Source organism: Enhydra lutris, unplaced genomic scaffold (assembly GCF_002288905.1).
Source record: "Enhydra lutris kenyoni isolate GAN:26980312 unplaced genomic scaffold, ASM228890v2 scaffoldscaffold14, whole genome shotgun sequence".
NCBI lineage: Eukaryota > Metazoa > Chordata > Mammalia > Carnivora > Mustelidae > Enhydra > Enhydra lutris.
The window spans coordinates 14886106-14907909 of record NW_019154098.1 but is presented as its reverse complement, the minus strand read 5'-3'; positions in this window follow the sequence as shown (position 1 = coordinate 14907909).

Genomic DNA, 21804 nt, shown 5'->3' with positions numbered 1-21804 from the left:
AATAAGTGACTCTTAATCTCACAAAACAAACTGAGGGTTGCTGGGGGGAGGGGGGTTGGGAGAGGGAGGTGGGGTTATGGACATTGGGGAGGGTATGTGCTATGGTGAGTGCTGTGAAGTGTGTAACCTGGCGATTCACAGACCTGTACCCCTGGGGATAAAAATATATGTTTATAAAAAAATAAAAAATTAAAAAAAAAAAGAAATGATGCTAAACTTTCTTTGGGATATATTTATATTTAAGTTATTAATATAAGTGCTCCAGAAATATATGACGTTCCTGGGAATGTGACGTGCCTGATACAATGTCAATCATAACTCCTGCAATTGTCTTAGAATATTGTGTATCATAGAAATAACCAATTTTCCTTGTCCACTACATTATAATGAACTCTCATCTAGTATTTAACCACTGTTAATTTTTAAGTCTTTTGTCATTTATAGAGTTATTATTTTACCCTAATGTTTGTGCAAAAACATTCTTGCAAAAGTTCTTCAGCTTCTAATAACTTTAAAATCATCACAAGGAACTGGGTAAGAATTTCTACAACTTTGATGGAAAATTAACAAATTTATAAAATTGGTAACAAAAGATCAAGATCAACAAGAATTAATTGTGGGAGGCTAAATGAACTAACAAAGTTGATAATTTTTATGACTTCATTTTTAAAACACTGTTGGTTCTTTCATATTTTGCTTGCTAGATTTAAAGGACCCTTCTCATTTTTAAGCTGTCCATAACTTACAATGAATTAGGAAAGTGTGTCTTTACAACAAAGGTTAACAATATATATGTTTACATAAATTCACTAAGAATCTGTTCTACTTATAACAGGACACAATTAGACAAGTCCTTAGCTTGGGCTGGACAAGCCTTTAAAGAGACTCTCAAAGTCCAGTCTGAGTTTCCTTATGAAAAGTTCCAGCAAAGCGGATTCAAAAGAACCTATGTGGTCAGTCACTATTCTTACTGTGCTTCTATAAATAATCAAGACAATTTTATTTAAACTAGGTTTAATTTGCAAAAAAAAAAAAAAAAAAAAAAATGGCCTTGCTATGTATGGTTCATGGAAATAGAAATGATTGTGGAGAGAAAATTATGTTTTGATAATGCACTTGTGGATCTCTAATTCTAGTGCTATTAATTGTCTTTGAGGTTTTGTTTACTTTTCTACCCATAAACTGAACAGAGTCCTAAACTTTTCTAGTTTCCTCCAATATTTGATTATAACTCTCCAAACTAATATTTCCATTTTTCTCCCACTCTGTTGAGGTGGAATCACTATAAAACTAAAACTGCCCTTTTCCTGAAACCATGCAAGCTAAAGATAGACAATTTTTTTTTTTTTTTTTTTTTTTTTTGAGAGAGAGAGGGAGTGAGAAAGTGTGTGAGCAGGGAGGGGCAGAGGGAGAAGGAGAGAATCTTAAGCAGACTCTGCACTCAGCTCAGAGCGTGTCACAAGGCTGGAGCTCACAACCCTGAGATCCTGACCTGAGCAGAAATCAAGAGTCAAAGGCTCAACTGACTGAGCCACCCAGCCTCTCCTAAAGCTAAACAGTTTGATATAAACTTCAGAGAAATCACCACGACATCTCATGTGTGGACAGTCTTCGTGCCTGCTGCTATGTGGCGGCTTATAAAGATCACCGGAAACGTTCACGCTGCAAACCAGGAAAAACATCTGATTGCCTCTGCCTTGCCCTCCTCCACCTGGAGATACTCAGAACCCGACATCTAGAAATCTTCTCTCCTGGCTGCTCTCCAAACTCAGAAAATGCAATTTATCATTTGCTCAAACTATTAATCTTTGCTTTTCTTTTGTTTCCATAGAAATGCCTCCTAGTAAATTACCTGATTGCTCACATTACCTCGAGGCGTAATGGAGTTGAAAGCCCCCTGTGAGGCTGCCTCCAGAAATACAAGAGCCTCGGATTCATCCAGTCCGACGTGATCAGGAAGATATGCATTTGCTAATACATCACCTTGTGTCTGTGTCAATAACTGACAATCGTCAATTGACTAAGAAATGTAAAACCTGAACCTGATTATAACCCATCTGATTGATTTGATCAGTTAAATGCTGGCTCCTGGGAGTCCTGGGCAAGCTTTTGATCCTTGTCTATTTTTCTTGTGGTCCTCATACTGACCTCACTGGTGTCTTTATACCCTGGAAGGTTTTAGATGCCTGTTGGCAGCCTCTCACATGCCACATGGTATCCATCAGGATCCAACAACTGGATGAAATCAACACTAACCATATGAATGATGACGTTGGTGACTGGGTGACCCCTGAACCTGTCAAAGACTCAATTAACAGAAACAGCAAATGGGTGATTCTTCAACCTGACTATATCATCGGAGGTAACAGAGAATGATGCTATCATGGCTGGCTTATGCTCTGTCTGCTGAGAGAATGACCAAAAGGGAGGAAATGTTAGAATCAAAAACAAATGGAGACCAGCTGAAAGGAAGCTGAAAACTTCCCTGAGCAGACAAAAGCAGTTCAGTCATACAAGCAAAGCATCAGTTAGCTAATTTTGCAAGGGTAACCTGACCTGGACCATTTCTAGCTTGTGCGTCTGGAAATGATAAGCAAAACTTGAACTGTTTCCCAAGGTTGACATACAGTAACAACTGAAAATTATAACAGTGTAACCAATCATTGGGAAGAATAAACAGTCATTGCTTTCTCACTATGTAAGCTGCTTTATAACAATATACCCTAGAGCTTCATTCCATGTTCCCCTTTGAGTGCTCTGGTTTATAAACTGTCTTTTTGGTGTGTACACAATAAATTTTTATTAATTACTACTTCAGTGATTCACTGATTCTAAATTTGGCTATTTTGAACCTCTGACAAGAGAAAATTTTAACACCCCATTAAAAGTCATAAAATATACCTGAAAAAAAATGGAGAGATTACTACATCTATGAAGGGTTTGCCTTAACATCATAAGGATTTCAACTATCTCCAAAAAAAATTTTTTTTTTTTTAAATTTCACTAGCACTGGCGACTGAGTCCTTCCTCCAGACATCATCCTGGGTGATCTATGAAATGAGAGGGAAGTGTGGATCTGAGGATCTTACAACTAAAATCAAACAAACAAATTGTGAAGAATACATTGGTGGACAAAAAATGGATTCATGATTTGGTGTGGGTGGAAACTAGCAGTATGGGGTAGACAAATGCCAGTCCCACCATCAGGGACAGAGTGGGGCAGAGCTGTATTATTTTAAGCTTTTCATTATAGAGTAAACATGGACAAAAATAAAGAATAGTGTGTGAAGTTCCCTTATATCCATTACCCTGCTTTACCAATTATCAACTCATGGAAAACTTTTTTAACCTTTACTCTCTACATCTCTTTCTCACCTAGATAATTTTGCCCAGCTGACTTCAAGAGCCTCTCTTAACATCAATCTTCAATGACTGAGCAAAGAGAGTAAATGATTCCATTGCACTTACGAATGAACATAACATGAAAATCTTATACACCGGGTGATGAGAGTCAACAATTATTTTAAAAACAATATTTAAAAAGATTATGTTTCATGGTACAACTTAGCAGCAGCATATAATACCACTGATCCCTCTTTCTTTCTTTCTTTTTCTTTTCTTTCTTTTTCTTTTTTCTTTTGGCTTAAAGGACACTTTCCCTTGATTCTCCTCCTAGCTAAACAGTTATCCCTTCTTAGTTTTCTTTTCTGCTTTCTCCCCATTTTCCAAATCTTTAGCATTGAAATTCACCGAGGCTATGTTCCGAGACCTCTCCTCTATCTGAACTTATTTCCCAGCTAACCTCAACCGTTCTCATAACATGAAATACCATCTAATCACTGATGATTTACCAAATTTATATCTCTACCTTGGACTTGTCCCCTGAACTCCAGACACATATATGCAATTGTCTATTCCATGTTTACATTTTAATGTTTAATAAACAGTACATCCCTAAGGCAAAACCTTGATTTTCCTTCTTCTAACTACCCAATGCCCTAGAGAGCTCTCTTCTACTTTCTTTATTTCATTAAATATCAGTTCCATTCTTCAGTGCTCAGAAAACCCTGGATTCACCTATAATTTTACTTTCTCTAATAACTCATATCCAATCTATCAGAAATCCTGTGTAATGTGCCTTTAAACATCAAGAGTTGGATAGCTTTGTACCACCCCACAACTATCAGTTGTTCAGAACTTACTGATTTCTTACTTGGATTATTGTAAAGCCTCCTCTTTAATCTCCTTAAATTTATCCTTTAAACCTATTTTCTATATCTCATCTAGAGGTTTGTTCATTGTTGTTTTCATTTTTTGTCTGTTTGTTTGTTTTATACCTTTTAATAGATTCTTTTGTAGAGCACTTTTAGGTATACAGGAAAATGGAGCATGAAGTATAGAAAGTTCCCATATATCCTATACCTCATACTTGCATAGCCTCTCCCACTATCAGTGTCCCCCTAGAGAGGTGTATTTGCTACCACTGATGAACCTACACTGACATATAATCATCCCAAGTCTTAGTTTGCACTGGGGATCATTCTTGGTGCTGTATTTTCCATTCTTGGTGCTGTATAGTTGTGGGGTGGTATTTTCCATGGGTTTTGACAAATGTATAACAACTTGTATCCACAATTATAACATCATAAAGAATAATTTCACAGCCCTAAAAATCCTCTCCATACTGCCAATTTACCCCTGCCTCCCTCAAATTCCTGACAACTACTTATCTTTTTACTCTCTCCATAGTTTTGCCTTTTCCAGAATCTTATAGTGTTGGAATCACAGTATGCAGCCATTTTAGATTAGCTTTTTTCTTAGCAATATCCATTTAAGTTTCCTGCATGTCTTTCAAGGGTTGATAGCTAATTTCTTTTTAGCACCAAGTAATAATCCACTGTCTGGATGTACCACAGTTTATTTATCCATTCACCTACTGAAGAGCATCTTGGTTGCTTCCAAGTTTTGGCAACTGTGAATAAAGCTCCTATAAACATCCGTATGTGGGTCTTTTTTTTTTTCTTTTTTTCAACTCATGTGGGTAAATACCAAGGATTGTTATTGCTGATCGTATTGTCAAGAGTATTGTTTTGTTTTGTAAAAAGTGACAAACTGTCTTCTAAAGTGGCTGTACCATTTTTCATTTCCACCAGCAGTGAATGAAAATTCCTGTTGCTCCATACCTTCGATATTTGATGTTATTAATATTTTGGATTTTTGCCATTCTAATAGGTGTGTTGTGATGTCTCATTACTTTCATTTGCAACTCCCTAGTGACATATGATGTTGAGCATCTTTTCATATGCTTATTTGCCATCTGTGTATTTTCCTGAATGAGATTTCTGTTAAGATCATTTTTTAATCAGATTGTTCATTTTCTTACCAGTGAATATTAGAGCCCTTTAAAATACATGTTAGATAAAAAAATAAATAAATAAAATGTATGTTACATCATGTTAATGCTCTTCTCAAAACAAGAATAATTCCTACGTATGCTTCACCAGGAATTGTTATAAGTGCTTTTCATATAGCATTCCTTCATTTTTAAGATGCACTTTTTTTTTCTTTCCACATTTTAACATTGTTTAAATTGGGATGTTTCTCATTATTGCTGACCAAGCAGTAGTCATGATTTAACTGTCATTGCCTTTGCATGCACATCGAAAGTTACCAAAGGTTTCAGGGTCATGGAAGAAAATCTGAGATAACAGTAGAGCATTCTTTTAAAAAAAAATGCGTTCTTTTTGCTCTTACTGGAAGCAAGAATGATACTGAATGGAAAACCACAGGCATAGACAATGCTGAAGGAAAAAGTGTTGGAACCTAAATGTTACTGAGTTTTAGAAAACTTTAATCAATTCATGCAACTTCTAGTTGAGACACTGTGGGTGCTGTCCTAGGACTATGGAAAACCCATAAATAGACCAACCATCACAAAGGCTGACACTCCACCTTAAATCATTTTAATACATGTTTACCTCTAGATGATCTGTCCCTTCTTTCTCACTGTCAGAGCAAAACATGAACATCCTCTGGAGAAAGAGAATATCATTCACATCTTTCCAATTTTTTACACACAACTCTAGAATACAATGAGAATCACTAGACATGATAGAAAGGAGAAATAAATGACAGAATACCTTCAGGTGTTACACATATTGAAGTTATCAAACAAGGAGATTAAAATCATGTGACAGATATGTTCAAGAAAAAGAATACTAGGCAGGTACCCTCACCTGAGAAATGAATCAAATAGAAACTGTAGCACTGAAGAAAATGAAAATTCAGAACTTAATAGATAAGGATGCAGAACAAACACATAAGAAGAATTACAGAACGGCAAGGTCGGTTAGTACAAAATATTTAGACCAGCACCCTGGTTCTCCAGCAGATGACACAGGCCCAGAGAGGCCAATTATTGCATCAGAATTTCATCACTGTCTGGTGCCAGAGCACAGCTAGGAGTTGAGTTCCATGACCTGATATCCAGTGCTCATCCTCCAATGTCTCCCACTTAACAACATCTTTCTTTGAGAAAGTCTGATCTCTCCAGAACAGCAATTCCTCCACAGAGACCCCAGAGAAGCTGGTGGCTGGAGCTCCTCTGCGACATCCTGAGAGGGCAGTTTAAACCCAGAATTATAAGTGAAGTGTTAACTCTAAAATTTGCCTGTGAAAGGCTAAATGTTTCTCACCACTTGGTTCTCTGGAGTGAATTGACCTCTTCCCCCCACATACTGAGCAGATGTCTGGGAACATTTTTGTCATGACTAGGGGGATGTTACTGCCATCTAGATAAAGTCCAGAGGTGTTGATTCACATTCTGCAACACACAGGATAGTTCCCCACAGAACAAAAGTGGTCTGGTCCCAAATCTCTGTAATGCCAACACAGAAATCCTGATCTAGACTGAATTGCAGGGTGGAGATTAAAAAGGATAACAAAAAAAGAGAGAGAGAGAGAGAGAATAAGGGACATGTGGGACATAATTGCAAGATCTAAAATGTGGTAATTGGAGTCCATTGAGAGATAACATAGAAAATGGGTGGAAACAATAATACTGAAGGGGGTACAGACCAAGAATATTCCCAAACTCACAAATTCCTTCAAACCACAGACTCAATAGAATCTTGAAACTCCAAGTATGATCACTTCACAGTAAAATTCCAAAAAATCAAAGACAAAGCATCATTAATGCATTCAGAGAGAGAGAGGAAAAAAAAGGATATCCTGCTTTCAAAGGAATAACAGTCTAACATCAGATTCTTCGAGTCTTTTAAGGACTGTAAACCAAACATTCTATACCTAGTGACGATGCCCTTTAAAAATGAAGGGGGAAAATTAAAATAAAGGGAAAAATGAAAATGTTTTCAGATTTAAAAAATCTTTAAGAATGCAAATCTGGGTTAAAAGAAGCAAAAAGTGTCTTCTTCAGGCAGAAGGAAAATGATTCCAGAGAGAAGCAGAAATTCAGGAAGAAATATGATCACTTTAAAGTGTAAACATGTGGATAAATCTAGAAGAATACTTACTCTATAATAGACAGCAGTGTCTTGTGAAGTGTATATTTAAAATTACATTTCATAAAAACAAGAACAAAAAAGATAGACAAGTGTTGGTCTTAGCTCAGGCTGCTATCACAAAATGCATAGATGGGGCGGCATAAATAATAGACATTTATTTCTCACAGTTCTGGAGGCTGAAAGTCTAAGATCATGGTATCAGCAAGATTGTGTTCTTGGTGAGAATTGGCTTCCCGGCTCACAGAAGGCTGCCTTCTTAATGCGTCCTCACGTGGCAGAGATGGAGAAAGAGAGAAGACACAGGCTTTCTGGGCTCTTGTCTAAGAGCTCTATTCCCAGGCATGGGAGCTCTATCCTCATGATCTCATCTAAACCTAATTATATACAGAAGGCCCCACCTCCTAATGTTATCACATTGTGGGTTAAAACTTCAACATATGAACTTTGGAGGACACAAGTATTCAGCCCATGACAGAGGGGGACGTAGAGTCCAAGTGTTACTATGAACTTGCATTGTTAGCAATGTGGTAAAGTGTAAATGAAAAGTAGGTTTATGACTTTGATTGTGGTGATGGTTTCACAGGTGTATGCATATGTCCAAACTCATGAAATTGTATACATTAGAAAGGTGCAGATTTTGTATATCAGTTATATTTCAATAAAGCTGTTTTTCTAAACTTTCAACTTGTTTTATTTTTTTATCATGTTACGTTAGTCACCATACAGTACATCATTAGTTTTTGATGTAGTGTTCTGTTATTGTTTGCATATAACACCCAGTGCTCTATACAATCCATCCCTTCCTTGATACCCACCACTGAGCTGTTAAAAAAAAAAAATCAAGCCACAGCAACTTCTTTCAAGATATGTCTCCAAAGGCAAAGGAAACAAAAGCCAAAATAAACTTTTGGTACTTCATCAAAATCGAAAGCTTCTGCACAGCAAAGGAAACAGTTAAGAAAACAAAGAGGCAACCCATGGAATGGGAGAAGATATTTGCAAATGACAGTACAGACAAAAGATTGATATCCAGGATCTATAAAGAACTCCTCAGACTGAACACACACAAAACAGATAATCATATAAAAAAATGGGCAGAAGATATGAACAGACACTTCTCCAATGAAGACATACAAATGGCTATCAGACACATGAAAAAATGTTCATCATCACTAGCCATCAGGGAGATTCAAATTAAAACCACATTGAGATACCACCTTACACCAGTTAGAATGGCCAAAATTAGCAAGACAGGAAACAACATGTGTTGGAGGGGATGTGGAGAAAGGGGAACCCTCTTACACTGTTGGTGGGAATGCGAGTTGGTGCAGCCACTTTGGAGAACAGTGTGGAGAGTCCTCAAGAAATTAAAAATAGAACTTCTCTATGAACCTGCAATTGCACTACTGGGTATTTACCCCAAAGATACAGATGTAGTGAAAAGAAGGGCCATCTGTACCCCAATGTTTATAGCAGCAATGGCCACGGTCACCAAACTGTGGAAAGAACCAAGATGCCCTTCAATGGACGAATGGATAAGGAAGATGTGGTCCATATACTCTATGGAGTATTATGCCTCCATCAGAAAGGATGAATACCCAACTTTTGTAGCAACATGGACGGGACTGGAAGAGATTATGCTGAGTGAAATAAGTCAAGCAGAAAGAGTCAATTATCATATGGTTTCACTTATTTGTGGAGCATAACAAGTAGCATGGAGGACATGGGGAGTTAGGAGAAGGGAGTTGGGGGAAATTGGAAGGGGAGGTGAACAATGAAAGACTATGGACTCTGAAAAACAATCTGAGGGTTTTGAAGGGGCGGGGGGTTGGAGGTTGGGGGAACCAGGTGGTGGGTATTGGAGAGGGCCCAGATTGCATGGAGCCCTGGGTGTGGTGCAAAAACAATGAATACTGTTACGCTGAAAATAAATTTAAAAAATTAAAAAAAATAAAAAAAAATCAATAAAAGCATTGGTTATTTGAATAGCATGTTTAACAAATTCCATCAGATCGATGTGTCTATTTTAGCCATGACAGAATATACATTATTTTTAAGTGCAAATGGGATAATTACTAAAACTGATTATGTGGTAGTCCCTGACACACATCTCTTTGTCTGAATAACGTAACATATATCTACTCAAATTTTTACGTTAAATTTTTTTGACTGTGCATTTAGGGTGACTTTTTTTTTTCCTCTCCTGTCTCCTCTGGGTAACAACTCAGCCCCTACCTTTAAAGAATGACTTTTTAAAAAATGAACTAATTGAGACAAAATTGTCATTAAAATGAACTCCAAATATAAGCTTCCGGAAAGACAAGGAACAGTGATTACTGGGATTTTTTCTCTAAACAAGGGCTTATGTTTCAGAAGCCCAGCCCTTCTCCCTTCCAAATGGAGGCAAAAAGCTCAATACATAAATGGAAAATAAAACAGGAAACCATTTATTTTCTAAAACATATTAGGAATAAAGGATATAACCAACCATATCATACTGACTTATATGTTCAAGTTCACTGTAGTTTTCAAAATGAAAGTGTTTTAAATTCTGCCCCTCTCTACAAAGAAGGGCCTTCGGCGAGTATTGGGAAAGAAATCTTTTTGGTTCTATCCAATTCACACAGACTATAAACTGAACTACATGAGACCCAATGAATCTGAGTGAACCTACTCATTTACAACCATCATTTATGGAGGATGTTTTTGGATAGTGAGAATGCCCAACACACTATTTCAAAGAAATTGACAAAATCAGAAGAATCAGGAGGACAAAGAATTGAAAAGTGGCAGCTGCATTTTCTAACAGGTTTATTTGGGGCTCACATGAAATTCCCATCTTTTTCAGTCCATTCTCCAAAGGGCCAAGATGACACTTCAACAAAATGTATTATTTTACATTACATTACAGAGCACAGAAAAAAATAAGAGCCTTACAGAACCCTACACAAAGACTTTTTACATAAAATCCCAGCCTCTCCAAATGCAAAGATCTGGGGACCAAAACTTTCTGACCTTTGTTACCTTGCAATGGGCCTCTGTAGGCAGTTTTCTCTGAGTGTTCTATTGGTTTCTCCTTCTGCATTTCTGCTTTCTCTTCCTCCAAGTACGATACTTCCTTCATGCATTTCTACTTGGCCCAAAACTTGGCCCAAGGCCCTGCTTGGTCTATACAAGAGGACATCTTTATTTCATCCCAAATGTAGTGGAGGCACAAAAAGGCTAACTTGAACTGCCTTTCTTAAGGGCCTCTAGACATTTCCTCAAGGCATGGAAAGGTCCAGTGAAGGCTCCATCTGGCAATAGCAATTTACATCCTTATCTGAAACACTGAAATATCAATTGGCATTGTAAGGTAGGTTTGGCTGCTGTCCAGTGTTTTAATATCCCATCAGCCAGATTGCAAAGCTTGCTCCCTGAGATGTCCTCAAGTTCCTGTGACAATGAGTCCAGAGAAGAATGTGTCTACCTTTTGGTATGGAATTTTCATCCCCTGTATTAGAATCCTCCTGTACTTCATTCTGGCCACATTTCTTGATTACATAATCTAGCCTCACGGATATAATATCCTCTTAACTATTCCTCTGAACCCAAATCACATGTTTCTGTAGATTCTTCAAAGTTCTTTTAAATTGCATTATCTTTAAGGAGGTCTAAATAATTTGCATTTGTTTATATTATGCTTACCCACATTTATATTATGCTTGGCTAATAGTAAGTAAAAACTGAGCCAGGTTCTTCCAGACTGGTCTGGGCAACTGAATGGAAAGCAACTCTTATCTCATTTTGTTTGAGATTCTGCCAGCATTGTTTAAAACTTCAGCGCTATATTTCTGAAATGTAATATTGAAGTGCCAGGGTTCATGTTCGTATGACCTCTGGGCTTTCATCTGTGTCTCCATCACTATCTTCCTTGATATTATGAACACTCAAAGGCAGAAAATAAATAGAAAATAATAAATTAGCTGTACACACATAATTCATAAATTCTATGTAAAACTTCAGAACTTTTTGGTTACAATGTCAACTTCTCATGGGCTTCCATTCCCATTACCACCCCCCAAAATGCTAAGAAAATAATAGGAGATTTCCACAAAAATCACACAACACAATTATATTCATATAAAATGTAAATAAAGCACATGAAAATAAGCAAACAAAAAAATCCCCAAAATCTGTCTTTTAAAAGATTTTTCTTGCCATTACAACTTGAAATCACCACTGAAAATGAGAACAAGATTTTACCAGGGAAAGATAGAAGTATCTTTAGGCATACTTTATAGCTCCACTGAAGCCTAGAGACAAAACATTTACTAGGACACCAACATTCAGGGTCATGCAATACTTCCATGCAGCTCAAGTGCGTGCACAGAAAATTTAGGAAGCTTAATTGCTTTAGGTTTGAAGCTTCACTCGTCAACAATGACAGGAATATAATAGGGCAAGAGATTCTCAGATTTTGGCTGCTTTAATTTTTTAAATTGTCTATTTAATCAAATCTAATCTCTATAAAAGAACATATTGGGACGCCTGGGTGGCTCAGTTGGTTGGACGACTGCCTTCGGCTCAGGTCATGATCCCGGAGTCCCAGGATCCAGTCCCGCATCGGGCTCCCAGCTCCACGGGGAGTCTGCTTCTCCCTCTGACTTTCTCCTCGCTCATGCTCTCTCTCACTGCCTTTCTCTCAATAAATAAATAAAAATCTTAAAAAAAAAACAAAAAAACAAAAAAAACCATATTAATGGGTGATATTTATTAGATATCTATGATGTGTCAGGCACTGTGCTAAATGCTTTACGTGCACTGTCATGTTCTAATAATCAAAATTGTTCTGGGATGTAATAATTATTATTATCTATCTTTTACAGATAAGGAAGTTGAGTTTCAGCAAGGTTAAATAACCTGCTTTTAGTCTCACAGTAGCAAGTAATGGCTGATATTCTAACTCTAGTCTGTCTTAATATTAACCTCACACATTGACTGCTTCACTATACACATGTAGGAGGGAGTAGACAGGATAAAGTGAAGGAGGCTATGGAGAAGAGATCTCAGAGTGGTTGGATAGCAGGATTAGTTCAGGAGCACATTAGTTACACACACACACACACACACACACACACACACACACATACACACACACACAGGAATAGGATACTCTGAATAGAAATTGGAGTTTGAATTTAGGATTTCAAAGCTGGTCCCATTTAAAAAAAAAGAGAGAAACCAGTTCTGTGATTAAAGTGGGTTGAATTGGAGTGCCTGGGTGGCTCAGTTTGTTAAGCATCTGCCTTCTACTCAGGTCATGATCTCAGGGTCCTGGGATTGAGCCCTACATCAAGCTCTCTGCTCAGCTGTGAGTTTTCTTTTCTCTCTTCCTTTCCCTCTGTGATCTCTCTCTCTCTCAAATAAATAAATAAAATCTTTTTTGAAAAAGTGGGTTGAATAATGAAATTTTTTGTAGAGGAGAAAAAAGAAGTGGGAAGTAAGGGTGTTAACTATGTCATCCATTTTGAGGCTCAAGTTACTAGAATAATGGCTGCCATTGAGTTGTAGAGGAAATGGTTAGTCTGTTTCCAAAGTCTTTATTAAAAGAAAAGTTGAGGTCGATAAGAGTAGAGAGAGAATAGACCATAGAGGGCTGAATAAGACAAACAGTTAATGAACTAAGTATTTTCACATAAGACTGGAAGAGTAACAGTCTAAGAGTAACAGTCTAAGAACCCTTATCTTTGGACAAGAAAGATGTCAGTTCTGACTTATGACCCTGAGATTTGTGAGGTATAATGTGTGACTGCAGCACAAATTACCTCACACATAGCACTCAACACATGTTTGTTATTTCACAGTTTTTGAGGATCACGAATCTGGGCATGGTTTAGCTGGGTTCTCAGCTTTAGGATCTCTCACAAGGCTGCAATCACAATGTCAGCCTGGGCTGGGGTCTCATCTGAAGGCTCCACTTTCAAATTCATATGGTTATTGATAGAATATTAGCTCCGCAATGTCTATTGGATTGAGGGCCTCAGTTCTTAGACAGCTGTAACTGGAGGATACCCCAAATTTCTTCTATGTGGGTCCTTCCTATATGGCAGTTTGATTCATCAAAGCCGAAAAGGGAGAGTCTGCTAGCAAAGTGGAACTCATAATCTTGTCACCTAATGATTAAAATACATCTCATCACTTTGCCATATTCTATTAGAAGCAAGTCATGAGGCCAGCCTACACCCAAAGAGGGGAAATTACACAAGGGTGTGCATTCCAGGAGGAAGGGGTCATCAGGGACTGTATTAGGGGCTGTCTGCCACATGATGTGGGGGAATGAGAAGGCTTTCTTTGAAAAGAGGGTAGGGAAGGCAGCATTCTCAGAGATCAGCCAGGTGTCTGTTAAGGTTAGGAATTATAGTGAACATCAAGTGGGAATTTGTTAACTCACATTGGGATAGTGTTTCTTGCAGGTACAGGAGAAAAACTTGAGAGAAGAAAACTTGGAAATTGAGTGACAGAAAAAGAAACACAGAAGAATGGGACCCAGAATTCTGTGAAGAAAAAGAGTTTAAGGCAGACATACTGACTTGTTCTCAAAAGTGAGTTATTACATGCATCTGTTAAAAACAAACAAAACAAAACAAAACAAAAAACAAAAACAAAACAACAACGACAACAACAACCAAACCAGTGTGGAATTAGAGCTATACCTTCTGCCTAACAATTACACAAACTAGTTGATCACATGGTGGCCAAACCTAAGTCCTAAATCCTCTCACCTCCTTTGCCCACAATTTTTTTAAAAAGATGTATTTATTTATTTTAGAGAGAAGGAGAAAGAGAGAGAGAGTGGGGGAGAGGCTGAAGGAGAGGAGGAGAGATAATCTCAAACAGACTCCCTGCTGAGCATGGAGCCTAACGTGGGGCTCCATCTCAGGATACTGAGATCATGACCAGAGCGGAAATCAAGTCAGATGTTCAACTCACTGAGCCACCGAGGTGTCCCCGGCTTTACAACTGTTCCTTATGAGCTCAGATACCTTCCTATTCTTTATAGGGTGTATAACCCTACAGATCTTAAGACTCAAATGAAACAATGCTGTAAGGGGGTGGTGAAGGAATTACATGAGCCAGTCAACCAAACTGGGAAAGCTGTCACACCTGGTTGTCCTAAATGGATTTGAGGGGATCCCGTACTGATTTTATAGCTTCTTCTCTTTAGTTAATGAAATATAAATTAAAGTCTCATATTTTCAAATTCCTGTTGAATTACAGTAAAATCAAGGAACTAGGGCCTATACTTCTACCAGAAACCATGACCTTGTTGGGACGGACAACTTCAATACCTATACACACTGAATCACAGTCCTGGGGAACTCTATCCACAGCCCTTCTGATTTCAAGTGCTAGAAATTGCTATGTGTACATGGAAAGATTGGGGTCCACTGAGTCAGAATACTTATTCCTGTCTCATTTGCCTTCCCACCCTCAAAAATCTATATTTACTTTAAAACCAACATTATGAAACATGGATGGAATTAGATGTCTAAAGCTTCTTAATTCTCCCATCACCTATAATTAAAAGATAAAATCAAGCCCTTGTCCCAAACTTTCTTTTGTTTTACTAATAATGAGTACACTGTCTGTGAGAATATAAAATATCCCCCTTTTACTAGTACTCTCGCTAGGGAAGCCATTTTAGGATGTTTTATTATCACTTTAGAGAAGACGTTCTAATCATTATTTAGTATTCAAAGGGAGCTACCAGGCTGTGGGCCTTAGGCCTTTGGAAATATGGGGAATAGGGAGTTTCTGAAAGTGATTCCATTGACTTTAAAAACATTATTGAACAAATATTATCAAAAGGTCTGGCATTCAGTGGGATGTTTCTCTGTCTTTTTATCTGTCCATTGGGTACTTTCTGAAAAGAATCCTTAGTGACTGAATCAAACACCAAAGTACCAACTTGTTAGGAATTGGCCAGAAATGCAAAACCAGAATAATATCCTTTTGTTTCTTTTCATATAAAGCAAGTTTGTGTGTAGGGGTAGGGGGTGAAGAGAGGGAGACCAAACCCCACAGTGTCTGTTCCATTGTTCAGAAAGCTCTGAGGAAGAATTATTGCTTTGTGTCTTTTGTCATTTTCCTTTTAAACCAGGGTGTTTTTTTTAATGTGATAAAACACTAGAATAATACTGGTGATAAAATTGGAAAAATTGTCTTTGGGGGAAAATACAGAGATACTGAAACAAATTTATTAGAACTGAGGAGATGGGTGCTGTTTGTTAGGACCTGTGAATGTCTTGTCATTTTATGTTTGGTTTCAAAAGAAAAAAGATTTTGTTCTACTAACCTAACTTTTCTGCAAAACTATATATCATATAATTCTTCATTCTTGTCTATTTCCTAGGTTCCACTCACCATTATTAGATGGCATGCACACTTACCATTTATGTGTTTATATGAAATTAACTGATGTTGCATATTCATTGCAAGGGAGAAAGTGGAGCACATGAGGGGTGTTTCTACTTACATTTCCATTTTCAAGGCAATCCATGCATTGGTTTTAATAAAATTTTCTATTTAAATTTAAGTAAGAACTTACATATTGCTCTTGAACTCTTAGGGCATCTACCATATGACAAAATTTTCAAGTTTCAAGTATAATTTAAAAAATAAAAGACTAATTGTATCTATTACCTTACTTAGTGTAGAATATTTGGTCATCTAAACAAGTTGGTTTTAGCAAAAGAAAAAATAGAAGCATACTTCAAAATTTTCCTGTTTGTTCAAAGCTATGAAATTATTGCCATAAATAAAATAGAACATCCACTATTTGAAGTAGAAGGAGAATCTTTCAAGCAGTAGCCTAACAGTTTTTCCTCCCAAGTTTCATATTTCCTTTGCTTTTCTTACAATCTAATCATTTCTACCATCTTGGTCTCAGAATCAGTTTCTTTACCTTCAGTATTCTGGCTTAATTTGGGGGTGGTGTAGGGGAACCTTTCTTTTGACTCCCCTTAACAATGATGAGCAGCGTTGAGTAACTAAAATAACGCTACCCAACAGTAGGGGCAGCATAATGAAAAGATGCAAATGATAATAAGCAAGAACACAGTCAAGTTCTCCAAACATAGGCTCTTTATTCCCTTTGTGAAGATTACTATATTTTACTCCCCCAAAGATGTCAATAAGTATGTTGCTTACTGCTTTTGAACTCCCTCATAGCTGCCTGCACTCTATCCCTTGAAAGCCAACTTTTATTCACTCAATACCTTTAAGTCAAAGCAAGAGTGCTCTGTGTTCCTGCCTCCTCCTCCCAACCCTGCTCCAGTCTTACCTGAAGACATCCATCCAACCAGCACATATTTATAATAAGCTTATTCAGTGGTAAATAGGAGGGATAAGATTTATAACCCTCACTCTCATGGGTTTTATACCTTGGTTGAGGGAAAGGCAAAATCAGACCAAAAAATGAGTAATTTCTAAGAGTGACCTGAAAGAGAAACAAGGTGGTATGATGGAGAGGAACCAAGATTGGAGAAGGGAAACTGCTTTGCTAACATTGTTCTAGAACACTTCTCTGAGGAGGCTGCATTTGAGCTGACACAGGAATGGGAAGGAGGAGCCATCTGTGAAAAAATCTAGAGACAAGACATCAAGGTGGAGGGGATAGCAAGGGCAAACAGAGTAATACTGGATGAGCTAGAAGTGTTCTAGATCAGAAATAAAGCCAATGTGGCTACAGCATCGTGAGCAAAAAGTGCCACAGGAGAGGTCAAATAAGCAGAGGCCAGATCTGGTAGAGCCTGGCAGGTTACATTAAGGAGTACAGGATTTTTTCCAATTGCCACTAGAAGCCATTATATATACCCACACTCCATCCAAACAACCAGCATTGATTAGTCTTAGTGAGATTTTTTTTTAAGATTTTATTTTATTTATTTGACAGATAGAGAGAGATCACAAGTAGGCAGAGAGGCAAGCAGAGAGAGAGAGGGGGAAGCAGGCTCCCCTCTGAACAGAGAACCTGATGCGGGCCTTGATCCCATGAGATCATGACCTGAGCCAAAGGCAGAGGCTTAACCCACTGAGCCACCCAGGTACCCATTCTTAGTAGATTTTTATTTCAAACAGTAGTTTATACTTACCACAATCTACCAAGTTTTCCACAACAAAAATGCATGATTTTATCATTCCCCACTAATAGGAATCATGGATTCTGAGAGAGATGATTTATTTCTAGTGTAAAGGAGGAAAAATACAACTTGAGCCTAGAACAACTTGTGCCTGAAGCAAAGACATTCTCAAAGACAAATAGTGACATGTTAAGAGAGGGAGTCAGCTTCAAGGGACACTGAATGGCTAAATATTTAACAATTTGAGTATTAAAAAAAAAAAGCTTGTAACATATTGACTATTTTTCTTTAAAAGTCCATAGTGTTAAAAGATAAACTGAAGCATGTTAAAATTTTAAGAGTTTGAGTAAAAATCCTTTCAAGTCAGGCAGGATCAGACTGGAAATGGTTAGAAGTGCTCCATTGATGGGTCCTTGGGGACAGACTTTTATAGAGAAAAGGTAGAAGCAAAGTAAGGAGATTATTGATTGGCTATCTATTGTTTGTAGCCTAGTTGGCTGTTTCCTGATTTGTTGTCCTTAGGTTTCAATTTCCTAACTGAGTCACGCTTAGATTTTCCTTTACATCTGTAGGCCACCATGGCATTGAGTTACTTCAGTAAAATTGGGCTCCTTTTCATTAATTTAACCCTAGGGATAGCCCTTAATCCTGGGGGAAGACAGGAGATGGAAGGAGAAAAGAAAGTTTTTTTGAAGAAGAATGTCAAGTAAAGGTAGAAACACTGGTAATACTACAAAAAAAAAAAAAAAAAAAAAAAAAAAGGCAACTTCTTCCCCTTCCCCCAATGTAATAAGTGTTTTGGGAAACCATCAGAATGGTGATCCTTGGGTAAAAGAATTTTGAATAGCAGGATATTTATGTGATACTCAAAGTGTCATGCTACTGATTACTTACTAATTACAAGGGGAAATGCCTCTTTATAATGAAAGAACAATTTAATCAAGCAATCAAACAGCACCACCAATATTGAAAACAAACACAGAACCAAGGTGCTATCCTGTGCCTCTTGATGGGATGGTTAAAAGATAATTTTTTTAAAAAAGATCAGGTTATGACTCTCATGGAGATATAAAATAAATTGGTTAAAGAAATTTTGTTCCTTGCCAATCTGTGAGAGAACAAGGCAGTTGTTATAGTTGATTCAAAAGAGAATTCAGGGAACAGATGCATTTATAGATGAGGATTATTGAAATTAATGTGCAAATGGAGGCAATGATGGTTTTTCTGCTGGGAGATTGAGAGGGGAAAGAGCAGCAATTGAAAATCTATTGGGTCTGGTCATAATTTGCACATCTATAGACAAGAATTAGGTGACATTGTTATGTTATCTATAATTTACAGTTTTTAGATAGCTTCTGTGGAATCAGAGTCAGATAACCCAGAGGGATTGCTCCAGACTGCATGGTTTTTCATTGCGGTCCAGTGTTTTAACAAGAAACACACAATATTGATAATGGGATATTTTTGCCAAAAACATTTAACCTGAATTTAGTCAGACAAAACTAGAATATAGCACATCCTATATATCTCGCCTGAACCCTCTTAAAACAGTTGATGTCATGAAAAAGTATAAAAAAGATGGGGAGAATGTTCTTGATTGTAACAGAATAGGAAGCCTAATAATTACATATGGTGGCAAATAATTACATATGGTGGCAAATAATTACATATGGTGGCAAAATCTTGACTGCATTCTGGACTCTACAAAAGATACAGAATAGATTTGGGATGGTACTCAGGAAAATTAATATATGGACTGCATATTAGTTGATATTATTGAATCAGTGTTAAGTTTCTTAGTTTATAATGGTTTTGGGGTTATGTAGGTAAAACTCTTTAGTCTTGGGTTTGTACATGCTGAAGTATTTAATGTTGCCATGTTATCATGTCCTGCACACTTCAAATGTTTCTGAGAAAAAGACAATGCATATATAGAGAACAAATTTGTCAAAAGGTTAACTAACTGGTGAATCTAGGTGAAAAATACATAAATGTTTACGAAAGTGTTTTCATAGATTCTTGTTCATTGAACTATCAACCTTTGAAACAGATTTGCAATTTTTAGTACAAAAAAGTTAAGGAAAAAGGTAAAAGCTCTTAGAACAAAATAATGTTTATAAAAATGAGTTTAAAGAAAATGATGTACATTAAATATGTGGCTATGAAAATATATGGATCATTGATAGGGATATATTGAGAGACAGATATAAGAGAGCGAGAAATGGATAGATAGACCGATTTAATACAGGAATTGCAACTTTTCAAGTATTTGTCAATTTCCAAGACTAACATCCATTTGGCCTCCATCCCACACTTGCCCAATATCAAGGAGTCCCAGTCTTTTTGGGTAAAAGGTATCTTTTTCATATGAAAAAAATTATCAATATTGTGATTGTCACTTTCTAGTATCTCTTCATTGAAAAATACATAATGACCATTCACCCATGAATTCAAGAAACACTTAGAAATTAATTTCTATGTCATTAAGCACAAGATTATTTACATAAATGTGTGATTTGGGTATTCCCATGTGGATGAGGCATTGTATTTGTTCAGCTTAGAGACTATTTAGACTGTGGAATCACTATGGGTTCTACATTAGTTTTTTACCATTCTGCAGACACAAGAAAAATGAATTCAAAATGGGAATGACTTTAGATGGTGACACAGAAGGGCTTATTTTTATTCTATCACCAAACACCTTCTTAAACAAGAAGATTAAAATTTGGTTTGCTTGTTCCTAAGACAGGTAGGAATTGCCAAGGGTAGAACCCAGGGTTCTGGACTAAGTCTGACATGGAATAAATTTTGACTTAATGATAATCCTTTCTGGATGCTGAGCCCTGGAAAATTTGCTTGGCTTCCCTAAGTCATGGTTTCATCATTTGTGAAAAAATAATAACAACCATAAAGATAATAATACCTACCTTTCTGGGGGTAATTGTATTTTTCTTCATTCTTTTTAATTTGTCCATGTATTTATGATAATTTATCACCCTTCCAAAGGATTTGAAGTCATGTAATGATATTGTGGGGCAAAAGGGTAATTCTTTGAATGTATTTATACAGACTAGAAGTGCAACAACTTTGATATCTGCTTCCTCCTTCTTTCTATTTTAAAGTTGAGGATTGATAACTCTGTGATCTTGAGCTTTTAACTTTATTTCAGCACCTTGGTAATGCCATTTGTAAAATGTAGAATTTAGGGGTGAGATGACCTGTTTCTATGACCTTGAGCAGAATATTGAATTTTATGATTCCACAAGTTGTCACCTACCAAACGGAAAAATATCTGCCCTGACTATAATGATCACCTGAAATACTATAGCTGTAAAAGTCTTTGTGAGTACTGAAGTGTATACATATGTGAGTAATATTCTTTTTTTAAAAAAGATTTTTATTTATTTATTTATTTATTTGTCAGACAGAAATCACAAGTAGGCAGAGAGGTAGGCAGAGAGAAGGGGGGAGGCAGGCTCCCCGCCCAGCACAGAGCCCCGATGTGGGACTCAAACCCAGGACCCTGAGATCATGACCTGAGCTGAAGGCAGAGGCTTCAACACACTGAACCACCCAGGCACCCTCATATGTGAGTAATATTCTGTCATTCAAGCTAAAAAAGGAGATGGACAGAATAAAATTGCTTGCCCAAATAACCTTTTTTTTTTAATTGAAGTGTAATTAACATACAGAGTTATGTTAGTTCCAGATGTGCAACAAAATGGTTTAACAATTCTTTACACTACTCAGTATTCACAATAAACGTAGTCCTCCTCTGCCACCAATGTTTTTACAGTATGATTTTTTTAAAGATTTTATTTATTTGAGAGACAGAGAGAGAGGGAGAGATAGAGCATGAGCAGGGGGAGAGAGGGAGAAGCAGGCTCCGCGCTGAGAAGGGAGCCCTGTGTGGGGCTAAAGCCCAGAACCCTGGGATCATGACCTGAGCCAAAGGCAGCCACTTAATGACAACCACCCAGGTGTTCTATTTTTTCAGTCGTATTGCCTATGTTCCCTATGCTGTACTTTTCATCTCTGTGACTTCTTTATCGTGTAACTGGAAGTTTGTGCTTCTCAATTCCCTTTATCTATTTCACCCATCTCCCCACCACTCTCCCTTTTGGCAACCATCTATTTGTTCTCTGTTTTTAAGAATC